This window comes from Grampus griseus, assembly GCF_964374135.1.
Source record: "Grampus griseus genome assembly, chromosome: 4".
NCBI lineage: Eukaryota > Metazoa > Chordata > Mammalia > Artiodactyla > Delphinidae > Grampus > Grampus griseus.
In genome coordinates, this window is record NC_138997.1 from 31,276,695 (window position 1) to 31,286,563 (window position 9,869).

General features: G+C 44.4%; 1 long non-coding RNA gene across 1 annotated transcript; it reads left to right on the plus strand.

The window, feature by feature from the left end:
• Window positions 1-1,085: 1,085 nt before the first annotated feature.
• LOC309821763 lies at window positions 1,086-8,323 on the plus strand. Its single transcript, XR_014296658.1, has 3 exons — window positions 1,086-1,154; window positions 2,233-2,573; window positions 8,235-8,323. It is a non-coding gene; the product is annotated as an uncharacterized lncRNA (long non-coding RNA).
• Window positions 8,324-9,869: the final 1,546 nt, after the last annotated feature.

The window sequence follows — 9,869 nt, forward strand, 5'->3', positions numbered from 1 at the left end:
AGTCATAATAAGGGCTTTGGCTTTTACTCTGAGTGATTCGGGAACTGGAGCACCTGGAGCAGAAGAGTGACGTGATGGGACTTGAATCTTAACAGGGTCACTCCTGGCGGATTTTTGAGAATAGATTGCAGAGACCAGGGCAGACTCGGAGAAACCGATATGGTACTGTCATCCAGGAGAGAAATGATGGTGGCTCAGAACAAAACGGTTGCAACAGGGATGTTGAAAAGTGATCCGTCTCTGATTAGAATTTGAAGGTTGAGTCAATAAAATTTGCTGAGGGATCAGATATTGTGTGCGTGTGTGTGTGTGTGTGTGTGTGTGTGTGTGTAAGAGAAAGAGAGACAGAGAGAGAGAAAGAGAAGAGAGAGAAGACAGAAACCAAGGATTTCTAAGGGGTTTGGCTGAGCAGATGGAAAAGATCGAATGACGTTTACGGGGTGGACTGGAGGGTGGTGGATTTAGCGGCTCAGCTTGGGACCTGATAAATTAGCGATGTCAAGTTAACAGCTGGATATATTGGTCTGGGCTTCAGGGGAGCGGTCTGTGCTGGAGATAAAAATGCTAGAATGATCAGCATATAGGTGACGTTTAAAGCTAGGTGAGATCAACGAGGGAGTGAATAACTAGTAAAAAGGAGAGGTCCAAGGAGTAAGTCCCCACGCATTCTGACGGTCAGAGGTTGAGGAGTTGAGGAAGAAGAAATTATTATAGGAGATGTAGACGGAGCTGTCAGAAGGGTGGGAGGAAAACCAGTAAGTGTGCTGTCCTGGAAGCCAAGTGAAGAAAGCGTTTCAAGGAGGAAGGTGTCGGAAACATCAGCTGTGTGTAACTTGAGACTGTGAAGACTTAAGCCAGGGGTAACACTGGAGGGAAGGTGAGACAGCTATTAAAATAAACAAAAAGTGATGCGAATGACTGGAGACTAGGTGTTCCGGTCTGAGGACAAGATCATCAGGGTTGACGCGACAAGGAAGAGCCCCACCCCACCTCCAAGCGCTGTGAGTGGGGATCCGGCCCCCAGCAGAGGGCGCAGGGGAGGGAGTGTCCCTGAGGGACAGAGCCAAGTTTCAGTTTGGGAGGACAAGAGACTGCTCAGGAGAGGGAAGGGAAGGAGGATTTTGCTGATGACTGACCCGAGTTCCAGAAGGCAGGTGAAAGGGTTTCAGAGATGGGGAGGGGGGCCCAATGAGGTCAGAAAATAACGTGGGGGTTAGACTCCCAGGGACGAAAGATGACCCGTGAATGCTGAGTCTTGTGGGGATGGGCATCGGTGCGGTTAAGGGACACGAGGGGTTAGTCTTGATGGTCACAAGGCAGGTAGCAAGGGATCTGGGGGACTTGATAGGAGTTGGACAGGTTCGGGGGCTGCCCCCTGATGGCTGTTGGGAGGGGTGTGGGGTCTGGCACAGGGGTGGTCTACCCTGAGCTGGTCCCTCTCTAGGGCCCTATTTAATCCACACAACACTGTGAAGTGAGTACTGTTATTATTCCAATTTTACAAAAGAAGATATATTCAAAAAGCAAGGAGGATGAAAAGCAACAGGACTTGGTGAACAAAGGCCTTAAATTGCAGGTTGAATCTGGTCTTAATCACCAGAAGGGAGTTGAGAAGGGAGGCTACTTGGGTGTGAAAGTGGAGGGCAGAATAGACTGGGAAGTTGATTCCTGTTTAACAGGTTTTGAGTTGAAGGTGCAGGCAGAGGGAACTGGAAATGAGTTGAAGATGACTGGAAACATAGAAGCAGGCTTGACTGATGTGTCAGAGCAGGCGAGGTTGATCTGGAAGTCAGCAGTCCAAGCCAGAGCACACCTTTCCATCCCAGATCTTCCCTGGGTAGGGGTCTTACGACCACAGGGGAAACATTTGTTTTCTAGGGGCGAGAAACAGGAGGAGATTAGAAGTGGATTTCGATTTAGGAACTTGATAAAATCCCAGCTGTTGCCCTCAAACTACCCTTGGTAGTTTGCCCTCAACTTCTTGCCCTCAACTTCTCATGCCAGCTTCTCACTTGGCGTGATCTGAAGGATCTTCTCTCAATTTTATTGCTGGTGTAAAGCCGATGCTTTTGAAATATTGCTTGAACAGTGACCTCTAGTGTTATAAAGAGATCTCTGCTAACCGATGAGGCAGTCTAAAAGTGAAAATTCCCTTAAGAGTCATTGCATAGATTCATATTGCCAGGATGTACCTTAATAAATTATTCAGTCCATCTCTCTCCCTTTAGGGAGGACATCACTTGAACAATTCCAGGTCACTTCCCTTCAAGGCAGATGTAATGGAGCTTGAGAAAGTTCAGAGAATGGCAACTAGAGTAAACAAGGAGAGAAATGTACTTTTCTGTGAGAATGGATTTTTTTTTAGAGATGAAGAAGAATATACTACAGACTAGAAAGTTGACACGTATGAAACACTGAACTAACAGAACAGATCTCCAAGTGTGAGATCTCTTTGAAACCATGAAGAGAGGACTTTAGTATAATACTGGCTACCACTTTTGAGTATTTGCTCTGTGCCAGGTATGCTTTCAACCACCCTTGAGGTAAGAACCATTATGATCTCCATTTTACAGGTAAGAAAACCAAGGTATAGAAAAAGTGATTGCTATTGTAATGAACCAAGGTGACACAGCTGAAAGGGGGCAAAATCAGGATTGGAACTAAGCTTTCTGACTCCCAAGTCGGCGCTCCTAACCTGTAGACACAACAACCCTGGAATAAACAAGAATGCTAATTTAGATATAGGATGCACATGAATCAGTAAATTAGCAAAGGATAAAAATGTAAATTTGGGCTTCCCTGGTGGAGCAGTGGTTGAGAGTCCGCCTGCTGATGCAGGGGACACGGGTTCGTGCCCCGGTCCGCGAGGATCCCACATGCCGCAGAGCGGCTGGGCCCGTGAGCCATGGCTGCTGAGCCTGCGCGTCCGGAGCCTGTGCTCCGCAACGGGAGAGGCCACAGCAGTGAGAGGCCCGTGTACCGCAAAAAAAAAAAAAATGTAAATTTGTTCAAGAAAAGTGTGGTTGTGGACATGGCAGTTTGGGAACGACTAGGATATTCTAAGCATGGGTGGTTATCTTCCATTTCTCACCCAGCGCTCCTCAGTCCTGGCAAACCGTGGATCTGTGGCCCCTCAGAGAAGAAACCCCATGCAGACTGAGCCATGCATTTCAATTTTTTAAAACCCTCATTAGCAGAAAAATTCTTCGTGTCTAGTCTAAATCCCTCCTGTTGATGCCCATTTTCTTTTATTCTTTTTTTTTTTTAAAAAAAGAATCAATTTATTTATTTAGTTTTGGCTGCGTTGGGTCTTCATTGCTGCACACAGGCTTTCTCTAGTTGTGGCAAGCGGGGGCTACTCTTCATTGAAGTGAGTGGACTTCTCATTGCAGTGGCCTCTCCTGTTGCGGAGCACGGGCTCCAGGCACACAGGCTTCAGTTGTGGCACACAGGCCCAGTAGTTGTGGCTCACGGGCTTAGTTGCTCCGTGGTATGTGGGAATCTTCCTGGACCAGGGCTCAAACCCATGTCCCCTGCATGGGCAGGCGGATTCTTAACCACTGTGCCACCAGGGAAGTCCTCATTTTCTTTTATTCTGTCATCAGTGAAGATGGAAAACAGGTGGACAGAATCCTCGCTGTTTTTCCGTATCTGAATACCATCCGTAAGTCCCTCTTCAGTCTTCTGGTCTACCCGCCTTCAAGCTATACCATCATCCCCCATCCTTTCCAGTATCTCCATAGGTCTTTTGTCTACCTTAAGGCTTTAATGCATCTTATGGGAACATTTTCAACCCTAAAAAGAAGTTTGTGCTTACAAAATAAATCATAAAAATGTCTTCCTTCATAATATTTACACAATGTTTCTCATTTTCAAAGGACTTCCATATACCTTATCTTGCTTGATTCCCATGTGCTTGTCCCTGTTTAACAGAAGAGAAAATGAGGCTCTGGGAAGTGAAATGATTTGCCTAAGGTCCCATAGGGAGTAGTAGAAAAATAATGAAGTTGACAAGAAAAGAGGCTGCATGGTATTTTATGACAGATTTTTTTAGAAGGCATGTAAGGGTTAGAAAATAATCCTTTTTATCTTTTCTGTTTGTTTTGGTAGCTATCAACATCTGATGATAGAAATATCTAGCAAACAAAACAAAAGTACAGCTTCCCTTTTCAGTCATCCTTGGGGGTTTCATTTTCATAATTAGAGCCCAGAACCTCTCTTTCAATTTATGGGACTTAGGTAACTGCCAACTCAGTGCTACCTAATTATTGGGCTAGGCACTGTTCCAACCACCCTCCACGTACCAACTCATGTAATCTTCACAACAACCTTGTGTGGTGGGGACTATTTTCACCTCTCATTTTACAGATGAGGAAAGAAGCACAGACAGGGTAAATAATTTGCTCAAGATTTTACAGGTAGTCCTGGCCAATATAAAGGTAAAGTTAAAGCAAAATCCGCCTAAATCCTGCTGTCAAACAGTAAGCATCCGTCACAGACTATGACCCATTATAATGCTGTGTAGGCCGACAAATATGCTTCCTTTGACACATGAGGAATTTGGGTTTCAGTGAGATTAAGTCACTTAGTGTTGGTCACACAGTGAGGCAGGGCTGGTACCCGCTGGCACCCTCCAACGGTCATACCAGTTGTTAAAACGGTAAATTTTTCTGTACGGGTTGACCGTGCTGTTGCCTCAGGCTCCCCAAGAATCCCCATCACCCCTGCTGCCCAGGCTTCTCCCCTACGAGCCCTCCAGATCTCCCTACAGCCTGGCGACTCCAGGGGTCCCTGCTCCCATGATGCTTTCACCCGGCTCTGGCAGGCTCCCTTTGGGAACTGGCATCAGGGAGACAGGAGGGGGGTTTCAGGGAGAGGGGGTGTCCACAGGAGAGAGGGCAGCCCAGGACAGGAGGATCTGAGGGGTGTCTGCTGCATAGGTGGTTTCATTTCCCCTCTGCGTTATTACCTAACAGACAAAATAGGACTCAGGAACGGCAGAGGAGGTATTTCTCCTTTGTTTTCACATTTCCTGGAGAAACTCTAGGTGTCTGAGCAAGGAAACAAGCCTGTCTGTGCTGCTGGCGGACTTAGAGGAGAGAGGACACCAGCATCTGGGGAGGGCCAGAGGGCTGGAAATGAAGACTAAGGGATCTCTCTCCTTCCTGATAGATGGATCCACGATGATACATACACGTGAAGCCCTCCTATACCGGGCCAGGCCCTTACCTGGGCCTCCGTAAGTACGTGTGTACTTTCTTAAATCATGATGTGAGTTGTTTAAAAAAGAGCCGTGAGTCTGCTTTCAGCCTTGCATTTAGTAGGGGATTACTGTAGCTCCAGAGCAGACAGGCGGCAGCCGGGAAGGGATTACCAAATAGGGAGACATTGTTTTGGTAAAAGAGAAAGTCTCTGAAATGGGCCAGTAGTTATAAATATCAGTGGGAAATGCCTGTATGCTGATGTCAGAAGATGAATAGTAAAAGCAAGAAAGTCTTAGAAAAGGACTGTGAGCGTAACTGATTCTTCCAAGTATAAATCCTCTCAATTAGTTCCCAGTCTCCTCAGGCATTACGTGGAAAAAGGAATAGCAGATGAGGCATCCATCTGTCTGTACAAGTACACTCTCAGAGCACAAGGAAGCAAACAGAAGCAAAAACAGGATAAATGGCACAGGGTGAGAAGTCAAGACAGAGGACCGAGAGATGGAGCCTGAAAACTGGCAAGGGTGTGTGAAGAAGTGTTCCTTAGTCAACAAAGAGATTCCACAAAGATTCACTTGTTGAATTTAATAACCACATTCTTGCAAAGGGTATAGCAGAAAGAGAACTGAGTCATAAAAAGCAAAAGATGTTTGTATTACTTTCCTAGGGCCGCTAACTCGGTGACTTACAACAAAAATTTATTCTCTCACAGTTCCAGGGGCCAGAGTCCAAAATGGAGGTGTCGGCGGGGTCATGATCCGTCTGAAGGCTCTGAGACACAAAACTTTTCTTGCGTCTTCCAACTTCTGGTGGCTCCTGGCATTCCGTGGCTTGTGGCAGCATCACCTCAATCTCTGCCTCTGTCTTGTGACCTCTCCTCTTTTTATTTTTATTATTTTAGGGGTGAATTTTTTTCTTCCAGTTTTGTTGAGATATAATTGACATATAGCACTGTGTAAGTTACAGCATCCTGATGTGACTTACATACATCGTGGAATGCTGACCACAATAAAGGTAGTGAACATGCATCATCTTGTACGGATACAAAATTAAGAAAAAGAAAAAAAACCTTTTTTCCTTGTGATAAGAACTCTTAAGGATTTATTCTTTTAACTTTCACATATAACATATAGCAGTGTTACTTATATTTATCATGTTGCACATTACATCCTTAGTATTTATTTACCTTATAACTGGAGGTTCACACCTTCTGACTGACTTCATCCAACTCTCCCTCCCCCTACTCCCCACCTCTGGTAAACACACATTTGATCTCTTTTTCTATGACTTTTTGTCTGTTTGTTTGTTGAGGTGTAATTGACCTACAGCACTGTGTCAGTTCCTGGCACAGTCTTTCCTCTTCTTATAAGAACACTGGTCACTGAATTCAGGGCCTGCCCTAAATCCAGCCTGATTTCATTTCAAGATCCTTAACTAATTACGTCTGCAAAGACCCTCTTTCCAAATAAGTCCACATTCTGAAGTTCTGGGTGGATATGAATTTTGGGGGGGTCATTATTCGACCCACTACAATGTGTGACCTATTGCAGGAAATGGACAAAAGGGGGAGACTATGCATTTATAAGACAGGAAATTCTTTTACTCTTTGTGATTAACTTGTTATTCTTACTACAGCAAATTATCTCACGATTGTTGACAATTAAAAGCAAACTTGACCTTTACCTATATCGTGTAGGACAGTGGTTCCCAGATGCTGGATGATAGCACAGCTCTGGTCCAAGGGAAGTTTCCACAGGTCAAGGCATCTTTCCCTATAAACCCTGCAGGCCCTGAGTTGAGGCCCCGGGGCCTCCAGCTGCCCAGAATCACTGAGTAGGAGTTTCTTATAGGCACCTGGGTTCTTCAGGGCCCAGCAGAGAATGAGTGTGGCATCAGCGCCGTCAGTGAACTTGCTTCAGTTTGCACAGAATATTCCAAATTAAGGGAAATGCCATGAAGAGTGTCACTTCCGTTTTTGTTAACAAATCTATGAGAAACAAAGTTTAATAGTGAAAGGTAAAGGCAAAATATGAGAATACATTGAATATTTATGCTCTACTTCATGATATCTCATTGAATGTATAACCACAAGCTGATAAATGTGTATCAGACTAACAATTATGTAAATGTAACAAAATTTCATATTGCAATTCTTCTCAACTCAAACACTATGTATATATTTGTAAAATTGTATTTCATCTGTGTTTGTTGTCAGGCTATACCAACTGACCTTTATGCTATGTCCTTTTTACTTTCTGTATGTCAAATTAGTATTTTTTTAATGAAATAATAGCAAAAATAGATTTCTACCTCACAAAATTTAAAGAGGGCAACTTTTTTTTTTTTTTGCGGTACGCGGGCCTCTCACTGTTGTGGCCTCTCCCGTCGTGGAGCACAGGCTCTGGACACGCAGGCTCAGCGGCCAGGGCTCACGGGCCCAGCCGCTCCGCGGCATGTGGGATCTTCCCGGACCGGGGCACGAACCCGAGTCCCCTGCATCGGCAGGCGGACTCTCAACCACTGCGCCACCAGGGAAGCCCGAAGTGCTCCTTTTTAAGAACTCAGCTTCTGAAGTGTAGATGAGCTTGAGAGAGACTGGAAGGGAATCCAAGCAGTGTTGTATTATTGGACTTGTAGGGGGCATACAAGTATCCTTGTCAGCTTCAGAAGGGTCAGTGAGTACACTGTTCACTGAAAAATTTCATACATTGCATGGAGATGAAATGGTATGGAGAATGAAATGAAATGTCACCCACAGTGAAATTAAATGTCTGGGGGAAGGAAAAGGAGGCTGACAAGGATGACATAGTTGACAGTCATGGGCAGACAGCGTTTAGCATAAGTTAATTTACCGGCCAGCTCAATCCAAAAGGATGCTTATATCTGCCTCACACTATGACTTTTTAGACTCTAACATGATGGGAGGAGGGGGAGAATATAAGGGCCATTTCCAAGGGCATACTGTATTTTACGTATGAATTGCAGAAGCACAAGAGAGACCAAGAAGAAATTGTTTTTCATCTTTTTTAGACTCCTGCCATCCTCCTGTCTATGCCAGCTCCTTCTCTGGAATGCAAGGCCCAAGCAGTTTGATGCATTAAGTTAAACTACGTATCTCCATGGAGGTGAATAAGAGATTTCACTGGGAATCAGCCAGAGATACGCACATACCACGAGTTAGAATTTGAAAGCAAGTCAGCCATGCGACAGACATGTCTCTTAGAATATGACCTTGTACTGGAGATTGGTAAATAAACCTCTGGTTGTAATTCAAAAACATTTAAAATGAATAAGACCTTGGTTCCTAAAAGCTTGAAATATTTGGAAAGACTAGATGACAACTTGATTTAGTGCTTTTCTAATTATCAATAGCTGACAAAAACAATTCCTAGTAAAGCATCTGAAAGTTTTGACTTTTCTCCCTAAGGATACAGGGAGAGAAGCACAGAAGCAGTTACACAGACAAACACCAAAGAGGTAATGACAATAAAACGCGATTAGGCGTGAGCCACTCCCCTTGGAACACCTTGGACAGAGTAGGTGTTCAACTTCCTTTAAACGAGGCTGGGGTGAGGGTTTCCTTCTGAAGGAGGACTGAGGTCTTCTGCATTTGAAAGTGACAGGAGTGATGATCCGGGGACCCTGCCATCACTGTCAGTTGTCACGTGCTGGTCAATTACAGTAAAGGCCCAGGGAAAAGAAGAGCCAATGTCCTGGCCGGGATGACTATGCCCAGTCTGGGTGTGGCTCCCACCTCTGCAGCCCTTCTTCCTGCCTGATCTCAAGGTGCCAGGGGAGCGCTCAGGTGGGTGGGACAGGTGGGAGCTGCAGCTAGAATACCGTGCCTACCGCTGGCTGTAATTTGATTTGCAAAGAGTCTATACTCTTTAAATTTTGGATTTAAATATAAAATGGAATCATATTATAAATGCACTTCAGAAGCTGATTGTGTAAAGGACCTCCATGGTGTACCTTCCCTCAAGTGCAAACTCTCTTACTGTAAAGCAAAACAGTACATATAGTAATATTTTAACCAATATAGCCTTTAAATCTGACTTTTAAATGGCAGGTTTTCTTTTCTTATGGTGAAATACCTTTATATTCTGAAATCTATTTCTGTAATCATTCTGTGTTCCAAACCAATGGGTTAATAAGTCATTGAAATGTAAAATATATTCAGTAAATTTTTTTTAAGGTACAGAACAACAAAAAGTTGCCCTCTTGGGCTTTGCCCACTAGCCTATTAAAGACCTTCATGGGATAGATTATCCTTGATGGTGTGTGTCTGTAATGAAGGCTTAAGTCCAGTTTTGGGATTTGAGCACAGGTGGGAGAAGTGCTCCTTTTTAACTCTTTTTTTTTGCGGTACGCTGGCCTCTCACTGTTGTGGCCTGTAGGAATCAGAAATCAAGATATTTTCTAAGCACTTAAACAATGCGACCTTGGATGTTGGCCTGGTCTCAGAGTCACATTAGGAGCACGTGATCCTCATGTGCTTTATGATAATAAGAGATTCCTAGCAGAGCAACTTTCTGGACGTCTCCTATAAATATACTGGGGACCTAAGTTCCCTGCACCTCTTCAGTCCAGATACAGAATCACTTTTTCACACAACTATTTACTGAGGTCCCACTATGTGCCAGGATTAGATATTGTTAAATGCTG